This window comes from Lupinus angustifolius, unplaced genomic scaffold, assembly GCF_001865875.1.
Source record: "Lupinus angustifolius cultivar Tanjil unplaced genomic scaffold, LupAngTanjil_v1.0 Scaffold_80_54, whole genome shotgun sequence".
NCBI classification, from domain to species: Eukaryota; Viridiplantae; Streptophyta; class Magnoliopsida; order Fabales; family Fabaceae; genus Lupinus; species Lupinus angustifolius.
In genome coordinates this window covers 1-11,890 of record NW_017723887.1, presented here as the reverse complement: position 1 = coordinate 11,890, position 11,890 = coordinate 1, and the positions used below count along the sequence as shown (strand labels likewise).

Genomic DNA, 11,890 nt, shown 5'->3' with positions numbered 1-11,890 from the left:
TGGGTTAATCGATTAAAGGATTTGGTTAATCGATTAACAACAATTAAAAGTGTATTTTTAAATACAAAATATCAAATACGTTATGCACTTAGATGATACATGTTTAACACTTAGTTTTATGCCTAGAATGCACATATACATGTATTTATGTAATGCATGAACATATTATGAATGACATATCTCATGGATGAAATGATTTAAAAGATATATGCATATGAGACATGTATTAGGTGCCCTAAGCCTTCGACTCAACTTAAACTAGAATCTAGTCTAAGCCTAGTACCAAATAAAGACTTAAGCACGTTGATTTGTTGGTGATCTTCAAGCTCTTTTAGGCACAAGTTGTCCTCATCAAAACCATGACATTCAAGGAGAGCTTTCCAAAGTGTTCCTCTTGACATGCACACTTTCATGAAAGAATTAAGTTGGGGGGAAAATTGGTGGACTTGGCTTCCTAAAAAGAAAACGAAAAGAATTTTTCAATCTCTTTACAAAATCAACAAAAACGTTGTGAAAGAAAGTGAAAAACAAAAAGAGATTGAGAAATATAAAGAAAAGCCAAAGAGAAGCCAAGGTTCAAAAGCTAAGAGTTTCGAAATAACAGAATTATGGAAAAAAGTAGAGTAAAATGTTTCATTGAGAAATGTTTTCCAAAAAATGCTCTCTTTTGACTTTTACTTAACTTAATTACCTAGAAAAACAATGATTGTCCACACCAAGTCTCATTACAACCAAGAAAAAGACCTTAGTGATCCTTAATTGATTATGCAATTTAAGAGAATAGGTGAGAAAAAGAACAAGTTCAAATTACTACAATCAAATGGTTGAAAAATTTAGTGAAACACTTACCCCTTTGAAGTTCCAATTTTGAACTAGTGTGCAAAAACACTTTTTGATTGAAAAATATTTGCTTAGGTAAATTGTTGCACATTTTTTATGAACAAAAGCAAAAAATTAATGTTTAAAGCATTATGTGTTAAAAATTCACAACTCGTGAAAAATCTCATTGAAAACAATTTTTTGATCATGCTTAAGCAAATTTGAAATCATGTAAATCATATATTTAAAAATTAGCAAAGTCTTGAATTCGGATAAGCTTTACCTTTTGTTTGAGGACAAACAAAGTCTTAAGTTAGGGGATTTCATAAGTGCCAAAAATACCTAATTTTCATACACTTTTCATGGCACTTATCCTTGGATAAATTGAGAAAACCAACTTAATTCAACACTTTTTGGATAAAATATCACAATCTTGTATATATGCTTTGTGTATTTCTTTTGTATATGCTTTGTGTATTTATTTTGTAATATATTTTGTAGGATTTTGGTGGAAAAGAGAAGAATTAATCAAACACAAACAAAGTGCTTAAAATAGGCCGAAAATGATCATCAAATGACATGCTTAAGCTTGACGTGGCAAGCTATGTGCTTAAGCATGACTCAACTAGACTTGGCCTATGTGCAAAATACGGAGTCAACTTGACGCTTCTCACTAAGCAGCTTAGCTTGGACCAAGCCCACGCCCAGCTGACCTAGACACTAGTCTGGCACGGTCAGAGCCCACTTGGCACGGTCAGAACACGAGCATGGCACGGTCAGAACACAAGCCTGGCACAAGCCAACATGCTCAAACAAACATCTTATCGGAGCCCCGGGACCGCCCAACTTGTAACCACACACCTGACCAGATCCACAAGCACCAGGCTACATCATCATCAACACGGTCAAGCTGCTCAAGTAGCCTCATGCATGACCTCATTTCAAGTAGCCTCCATAGGCTTTTCAGATGTAGCTATCCATAGCTGGTCCAATAGCTCACAACTAGCTTGGGTGAGTCAACCCCAAGCAGGTGACTAAGCTGCTTGGCCAAGTGACCAAACCCATGTTGAAGGGTTTGGTGAGCAGCTTGGCGGTGGAAGAGAGCTACTTGGAGGTGGCGGAAAATCCTATAAATAGGAGGCACTTTGAGGCTTAAAAATCATTCTCATTCTAATTCACATTTTCACATTCCACTTCTCTCTCAAACCGAATTCTCTCTTCTTCTACAACTTCTTCTTGTAATTGTCTTGGAGAATTTCCACTCCAAAGTAGTTCAGGTAAGTGTAGTTTATAATTTTTATTTCATTGTGGTTGACGTTTGTTGTCGTTGTTCCTAGCCTCGCTTATCGGCGTCAATTGCTTGTCGTTGAAGTCATCATACTCACATTTACTTTAAGGTATTACTATTTAGTGTTTACATATTTATAATATATTGGCATAAAGTAAAACAGGCATTACCTTATTTATGGTGCTAGCATCTAAGGGCCACAAATACTTCTCTTTGCAATCTCATCCATGGTTGTGTGGGTGTAATATCTATCTATCGTTTTTTGACTTAGTGTAGCTCCATTAGAATTACATCTGATTAAATATAGTAATGTGAATAGGATCATAAGGACCAATAATAATAAAAACATGACTATATTTATGATAAAAAAAGAAAGAAAAGTAAATAATTATGACCTAGGTTGTCATAATTTCTTATTAAAACACATTAGCACTAATAACCCAAGGAAAGCACCATATGTAACCTTAAATTCATGCAAATACCTTAGTGTTGAAAAGAATGCTAGTGAAAATTTCAATATTTGTCTAGTGAGTTTATTTACACTACACAGATAAATTGGAAAGAAATTTAGATACACTTATTTTGTTGATGATATGAAATTTACTAGATTTAATCCACCAGCTAACAGTTGCAAGGACTGCATAGTGAAATTTTAAATAAAGAATCCCTTTAGAGAAATCAAAAAATAATTCAAATATAAGTTGACAATACTTCCATGAATGTGTGAATTCCTGATTTCTCAATTATTACTTAGTTCATACATCTAAAAAGCATACAGTGAATGTAAAAACTAATATAAGAAAATCTACCTTCCCTCCAATGCGAAAAAGCTCTACAAGGTCATGGAATTGCCCATGAATATCACCACAAATTGTAATGGGGCTTTTCACAGGCTGCAATTATTGGCAAACAAAATAATCTCTTCAGCTTTTTTCAGCAACTTAAAACCATCATAATTTAATCAGAAGAAACCAAAGGAAAGGCAGGAACAAGTACCTCGCACAATAAACACATAAAGAGAAACAGGGGCACAAAATTGAACCTCCGGCTAAATGTAAAGTAGTAGCAATGGTATGAAAAACAATATAAATATAGTTAGCTATATAAGATGATGATGCAAAATATGCATACCCTTCTTTTCGTCATCAAATCTCTAGTCTTCATGCGAGTACTGATTTCAATTGTTGCATTTCACATTCCTTCTATTTAGCATGATTTTATTATTACCAAGTACTCAAAAGTTTCTTCAGATAAATATTTTGCTTAAGTGGAGGATCTTAGCATTTGAAACAAAACTCAAATGAATATGAAAGGATAAACTAACAAAAATGAGTACTGTCACCACATGAAGACTAGAGATTTGATGACTAAAATATTAATATCTTAAAATTTACTTGTGTCACTATCACCATAGGAATGAACTCATTTTTTTTAAAAATAATATTGTTTGAATAGTTTTATGTGAAATTACATTTGGATAAATAAGTATAAAGATGGTGTAAATATTATATTATTTATTCAAATTAAAATGTTGTTTAGATTGTAAAAAGCTATCAAGAAATATAAATGGAAAAACAAACCAACCAAAAGCACACTTTGGAACAAATAAGAAATATCAGGTTCAAAAGCACACAATTACAAAGAATCATATTTGAGTTTTGCAAATGCTATATCAACACACTACATATATTACACACTATATATATTATGATTTAAGGATGTATTTTGACTCATTTTTTCAAATTAAAAAGATCATCAAATAATTAACGAATCACTAACTATAATTTTTTGGTATTATCAAGTGTACCTCTCAACTTATAGATAAGGAACTAATCCTTTTGAATAGGATGATTGTCCCTCTTCCAATAAATATCACTTATAGGAATCAAATTCTTAATTTTTTTATCTTTTTGACATATAATAATGCTTTAATTTATACTAGTATACCAAGTTTGGCATTTCTAATTCTAACTATATTTCCACACTTTGATAGTTTAAAGGAGAGTGGATCATGGGGAAAGAGAACTGAAATAGAAATTGAATCCACTTTCACTAATATAAATTATGGAAATGTTAGCAAATATCTTCATCACATTCTTTAAGGTAGATAAAGGAAACTTCACATTAAAATATCTTCATCACATCCTGAGCTAGTTAGGTTCTCCATAGAACAATCTGGAGAGGTAATGCACAATCGCACACAACTTGGATTATTTCTTTTTTTTTATTTTGCCCAAGTTTGTCCACCGGAAAAGAAATGTGCCCCGGAATTTAGTTCTTGTTAAATGGAAACAATGTCAATTTGTTTTCAAGAATCTCAAATGCTGGTCAAGTTTTGCATGACTAAATTTAGGGACACATTAGTCTAGCAATTTAAATTCTCAATGATGAAATGTAGATTTTTTTATTGGGAAATTATATTTTTTGTTTCTTGGATATGGTATGACACATACGGTGAGTCACTGAATTGTCAAGTATTTATTGGTTGTATTTACAAGATTTTTAAACATTTATTATGAAATTAATATTCAAAATGGTAACAATTGCTTTATTCAAATGAGTTGGATTTGTGCTTGTGTTGTTTTAATTTCTGGGTTTTGGCATATAGGTAGAATACCAAATGAATGGGCTCGATGTCTCTTTCCACTCGTACGGGATAATAAGGTTACGATTGAAGGGAATTGTAAATTTGCACCCAGTGTTTTAGGCGTCATGGACACCATTGTTTTGTCAATCAGGTATGCTCAATGCAAAAAGCTATCATGTCACCATTCTTTTGCAGCTATTTATGTGAGGGTAAATAAATAACTCTCATGCCTCTCTTTTTTTCTTTTTGGGTTTATTTCAGTGTATTCATCAATAGATCATTGTTTGGTAAGCATCACCAGGTTTCTCTCAAGGATGCTACCAATTCCACTAATGAATCAGTGTTTCATCCTCTTCCAACCTTGTTTCGGTTGCTAGGCCTAATCCCTTTTAAGAAGGTTGTTCTTTACCCTGTCTTACCTTTTTCTCCCTCAACCCTTTCATAGATCATTAGTATATTCAATTTAAATCTTCACATTTTCTTTCTACTTATGGATTTGCCTTCTGTTGTTTGAGAAGGTAACTTATAATTACCACTATGTATGAAGAGAGTTGTACAGGGATAATGACTTGAATTATTGCTTGCTTTTTAGGCAGAGTTAACCCCTACTGATTTTTATTCCAACAAGCGTCCTTTCGATCAGAAGGTACAAAACTACAGTTACTATTGCTTCTTGACCATGTCTCAACCATCTTAGCCTGTTATCTTTCTTTAACTGGTAGATATTTTCTTCAGGTTCCTTCTCGAAATAATAATGAGAATGATAATGAGGATTCCATTTCTGAAATTGAGTTTGACAATATTGTTGGTGTTGGATCAAACTCAGAGTTAGAGGAACTGCACTGTAAGAGTAGTGCGCACTGTCTTACTTATGTTAAGATGATAAATTGTGTAATAAGTTAATAACCATTAACAAGAAAGTATATTTCAGGAAATGGATCCCCCAGGCAATCTTCTGTGTGAACTGCGGCCTTATCAAAAGCAGGCTCTTTATTGGATGATTCAATTGGAGAAGGGAAAACCTATAGATGAGTCGACCGAAACCCTTCATCCGTGTTGGGAGGCATATCGCCTGTTCTGAATATTTTACATTTTCTTCAGGCAGAGATTGAAACTCATGCGAAGCCTGGGTGTCTGTCTATATATGTTCATTATGGGCAAAGTAGGCCAAAAGATGTAAAAAGTCTAGCTCAAAGTGATGTTGTAATTACTACATATGGAGTTTTATCCTCTGAATTTTCCAGTGAGGTAGCTGAAAACCTGCTTACTCTTTTAGTTGTTGTCACTCAGTCTATCTGCTTCATTTGTTAAAAAAATTTCAAGTGATTGATGATGCATCTTTATGTCTTATGTTCAGAGTGCGGAGGATAATGGTGGACTTTTCTCAATTAGGTGGTTTAGGGTGGTTCTTGATGAGGCACACACTATAAAATCTTCTAAAAGCCAAGTTTCAATGGCTGCTGCAGCTCTAAATGCTGACCGACGTTGGTGTCTTACTGGCACTCCTATTCAGGCGAGTTGTTATAATACACAGTCTTATTTCATAGCTGACAACCTCCTTTTTCGAAATTGTGTATTCACCAAGAATACCACCATTTGATGCATTAATATGCCAGGCTTCTGTGATTAGTGCTAAGGTTACATTGTGCGGTTGATGTTATGGATCTTTAATTAGCTTTGACTGTTTTTATGTTTCCATCTTGGAGTTGCTTTTTTAGAATCTGTTTATAATACCCTCCTTAAGGATTGATGAGGTTTTTCAGTAGTTTATATATTCTTGCTCTGAGTTGTGAATATTCTCCTATCTTGCATTCTGGCTGGTTTCACCTTCACTCATTTCTCATTACTTGTATTTAATGTAGTGTTGCATGTTGGAAGTTGTTAATTTATGCATATGTACCTTGCAATGCTGTCAAAACCTTAATGTGTGCTTGGATTTGTTTTTTCTTCAATTTTGAATGTGTTTGTGCTTTAAAAGCCCTTTCTCCAAAAATGTTAAAAGTTTCTGCTTTGGGACTTTTCTCACTAACTTCCAAATGGATGTGTACTTCCAATTTTTTGCTTGCAAACTTGTTTATGTATTTCCATTGAATAAAATTGGCTTGATTTAGATTGATCATGAGTTTCATGACAGCATATGTAATTTTTATGCTTCCTGACATGGAATCCTTTTTTAATCTATAGAACAGCCTCGAGGATCTTTTCAGCCTTCTTCGGTTTCTCTGAGTAGAGCCTTGGGGTCATTGGGCCTGGTAAAATCACAATTCTCTCATCAGTATTTTCTTTCATTCTTGATTGTTCACTATTTCTCATTAAGGTTATTTTTCAAATTTTCTACTTCCGGTAGCTTCTTTTGCTGCTGAATGCTGCATTTTGTTTGATTATATTTTTAGTTAAATACATTTTTCTAAACCAAACTGTAGCACATTGTGTTCTAGGGAATGTAGTTTTCAAATATGTCACTTTGAGGATTGAAACAAATAAAATGGTAACAAAGTTTATACATGAAATTTGTATTGTGAACCTTAAATAAACTTAAGACAAGTAATCTGACCTAATTGGGTTTTATGAGTTATTATGTTTTGATTGGATTTTATGAGTTATGTTTTCCAGTCAAAATTAGCACATAATAACTGGTGTACCATGTGTGAAATCAAGGTGAATGTGATGAATGTTTGGCTCAGTCATGTAAATGTAAAGCATTTTTTGGGGGACACATATTTATTATAAATATTGCTAACCCATAAAATAAAACTAGTTTCACAAAAATCAACAGATCCATTTTTCTCAGCATAAACCCGACCTTTCTTCATATTCCCCTATTACCAACAAAACCCTACTCCTCATACACTCTCTCCTGTGATCCGCACCGTTTTGTCATGTATTCCATTCTGGGCCTGCTTCTGTTCATTCTTTTTGTGTATTCTTCCGCCACTCCATTTTCATCAATTGGATCACGACGTTCGATCCTTCGTGAGGTTAGCGACAATAATAAAAGTGATCATCCAGATTATGCCGTTGAGCTGAATTCGACGAATTTTGATGATGTTCTTAAAGATACCCCTGATACTTATGCGGTTGTTGAATTCTTTGCCCACTGGTTAGTCATCATAAAATCTATACATCTTTCATATTTTTATGTTTTTATTTGCTGAATTGGTTGAAATCTTCTACTGGGTATTGAAAAGTTTGGATTTTTATGGACTATTGTGATTATAGGAGTGTTTATGAGCAGTGGATGGGGAAAAGAGAAATGCAGTTCGAGACTTTGCTTGAAAATGACCATTTTGTCATTTCATTGCTTTATGTCACTCTCCTTTACACCTTTATATGTTTGAGGAACATTCTACATATTTCACGCCTTGGTTAAGACACTAATCCACAAACAAAAATTTGAAAGGAAAATTATTTTGTTCTTTTTTCTATCATGTAATTGAACATAAACCTTTCCATTCCTTCATAATAAATATTTCACAAATTATTTTCTGCCACATGTATATTTTTAAGCATGAAATATGTGTATAACAAATTCTAATTTCCCTTGTGCCACTTAATTTTCTTTTAGGTGTCCTGCTTGCAGGAATTATAAGGTATTGTTTGCTCAAATATAATTAAATTTTTTGGACATTTTTTAATGAATATTTCAACTCACCATCATTATCTCACTGAATTTATGTTGCAGCCTCACTACGAAAAGGTTGCAAGGTTATTTAATGGACCAGATGCAGTGCATCCAGGAATTATATTAATGACAAGGGTAGATTGTGCATTGAGGGTATGTGCATCTTCTAATTTTTCTTCACAAGATGTGGTTTAGCTTTTATACAAGACATGTCTTGGTGACTGGTACCTCCCTGTTTACTTTTTTAGCAGCACAGATAAACACTAAACTCTGATAAATATTCGGTTGGTCATTATCCTATGCTCTTTTGGGGGCATCTTCTAAATTTGTTGGTGGTAGTTGGGAACCTAAACAAGAGAAAAGTGATTTACATGTGATTGATGATGCACGTACAGCTGATCTGTTGCTTAATTGGATCAACTTGAAATTGGGCAGGTATGAGGTATACATACATTCATTGTTAGTGTGGCTAAAATATTGTAGCTGAACATTTATTTAAGCTAGATGTTGGGTTTGAATTTAGAATATCAACACTGTGGACTTGTAACATATTACAAATTAAGCGGTAAGGAAAACTTAAAGCACTAACTGCGAAAGTCTAGAATTATGAGGAAGCTTTTCAGTTGCAGCTGATGGAAACAGAATTTGTCATCATATATTTTGCTTAAATTTGATGTAAAATTAACTTGAGCTTATTTTCTTGTTTTTGACTTATGTTGTTCAAAATTTACAGTTCATTTGGTCTTGATGATTCGAAGTTTGAAACTGAGTATCTTTCATCCAATATATCCGACCCTGGACAGGTCCTTTTCTATACTTTGTCATATACAAGAATTGCTTTTGTTTTATATCTGTGAACATACAACATTGACATATGTCATGCACAAATTTGGAAAGATTGTAAAGGCTATCTACGACGTTGAAGAGGCAACCTCTACAGCGTTTGACATCATCTTAGAGCACAAGGTAGCTTTTCAATTCTCCCTGACCGGTCTTCTGTTTTTGCTCATTCTTTTGGATGATAGAACAAATTCTCTTTTCCACAGATGATAAAACCAGAAACGCATGCTTCACTTATTAAGTTTCTTCAGCTTCTGGTTGCTCATCATCCTTCTAGGAGGTAAGATGAACCTCTTACTGCTCCTTTCTTCTGTGTCTGCCCAGTATTTGGTCTGACCATTTTTTTTTCTGTTTTTGCTCATTTGTTTCAGATGTCGAAAGGGTTCTGCCGAATTACTCGTGAGCTTTGATGACTTGTACCCAACAGATTTTTGGTCTAATAATGAGCAGGAAGCTGATAAGGGTTCAGTTAGCAATTTAAAGATTTGTGGAAAAGATGTGCCTCGAGGATACTGGGTAAGATCTCAATACTCATATTTAACCATTTGAACACTTCTATAAAGCACTCCTGCTCAGCCTGTTTGAAATTTTTGTATTGTCTATTCACAGTACCAGAACAAATTAACATTCTTTTTTTTTTTCATGAAAGTTACCAACTTACCATAATATGTTAATTGTAGTTGATATTTGAATAGTTACTGAGAGTAGGATTCCCATTGTTTCTTGTGGAGTATTTCAAGTGGACTTAATATATTTTTACTGAAAAATCATTCTCCACGTCAATGAACCTTAATAATTTATATACGTGTGTGTCATGATAAAGATGATTTCCTAAATATTCTCCATGCTTGTAATATTTGCATAAAGTAACAGAAATGCAACAAACCTGTCTAAATTCTTCGCATATCAGTAGTAGAAATTACTTGAAACAACCATGAGTTGAGCACCAAGGAGAAGCCAAAATAATTTTCCTATCATGTAATGAATGTAAGGGAAAAATCAATGGAAAATACAGGCATTTCTCTCCAAATACAACATATAACTGTACAATGGATTGAGTGCAGTGTAAATGAAAAATTGCATTCTAGTTGTGCAGTTACCCCAATGTAGCTGTTTATATAGTCTTTCTCCTAATCCTTGAGAAAAACAAAATGCTGTTATTTGGTCATCCAGAGTTGCTGTTTTCTTTATTCTTATGTTCTGTGGGATTTGAAGATACAGCTCAGTATATTTGTTCCCTTTGCTAACCTGTTATGTGGATTTATGTGATGCAAAATGGTTTAATTGAACAAAGAGCTCATTGCCAATCCTTTCTTAAGGCTTAAATGCACTTCGCATCTCTCGTTTTTGCCTATGTGCAAAGTTTGACTCCCAACTTTTTTAGGGCACTTTAGGTCCTCAAGTTTCTCATGTAAAGTTTCCATTCAAGACTAATAGACAACACTGGTGTGGTTAGCGCTACTCTCAATTAATATTTGCCTTAAGGGATGATCTTCACATGCAGAAAAAAAATTAGGGATGAAAAGTACATTCAAGCCTTTCATTATTCAGTGAATATAGTTTGTGTGTGTTGAATTTCCTTATTTTATTATAATTTAACTTGTCTTGGTAGGTGTTTTTTTTTTTGTTCACTTATTATTGGAAGGTTCTTGATTATTTTGACTTTCTTTCGTAGATGTTCTGTCGCGGCAGTAAGAATGATACCAGAGGCTTTAGGTAATGTTTCCATTCCAATGTTTTCCTCATTCCACATCCAATCAACATATGTAACTTCAATATCAACTGCCCTAGTTGATTAGTTTCACTATTTTGTCACTTGTGGATATTCTAGAGATGTGAATACTTTGTATATACCGAAGGTGGAGCTTTGCTCATCTAAGTAAAGCTTTGATTCTGCATTGAGTACAAACTACCACTATACAATCTTAACATTATACCCTTATCTTTCTCTCTCTCTCTCCACTTTTCCAGCTGTGGTTTATGGGTTCTTCTGCATTCACTATCTGTGAGGATTGAAGATGGAGAGAGTCAGTTTGCATTTAATGCAACATGTGATTTTGTTCGAAACTTCTTCATCTGTGAGGAATGCCGACAGCATTTTTACAAGATGTGTTCAAGGTAAGTGAACTAAGAATTGGTAATGTCAGGATCATTCAAGCTTCTTATTCCCCCTTCTAATATTGAATTTAATTTTCAGTGTTTCTAGTACTTTCAACAAAGCTCATGACTATGCTCTCTGGTTGTGGAGTACACATAATAAGGTGAACGAAAGGTTGAGTAAAGAAGAATCATCTTTAGGTACTGGCGATCCCAATTTCCCGAAGACAATTTGGCCTCCAAAGCAGCTTTGCCCTTCCTGTTATCTAGGCCATGACCACAGGAACAACAAAATTGAATGGAACCAGGATGAGGTCTATAAGTTTTTGGTTACTTATTATGGAAAAACCATCACTTCTCTGTACAACAAGGACAAGATTGTTGGAAATAACGGAACTGATAGAGCTATTGAAGATTTAGTAGTTGAAGCAAGTAATGCAATTGTGGTGCCTTTGGGAGCTGCATTGGCAATTGCTGTTGCTAGTTGTGCTTTCGGAGCACTCGCTTGCTACTGGCGTTCACATCAAAAGAGTCGAAAGTATTTCCACCACCTACACTCTTTAAATAACATATGATAATTAGGAGGGTAATGAACTTTTTTCAAAATTAACTAACAACTGGGTCATGGAGTAAAATT

The 11,890-nt window shown here is 34.0% G+C and overlaps 1 pseudogene; it reads left to right on the top strand.

Annotated features, from left to right (window-relative positions):
* Positions 1 to 7,464: 7,464 nt before the first annotated feature.
* Positions 7,465 to 11,884, top strand: LOC109339542 (annotated as a pseudogene).
* The last annotated feature ends 6 nt before the right edge of the window (positions 11,885 to 11,890 follow it).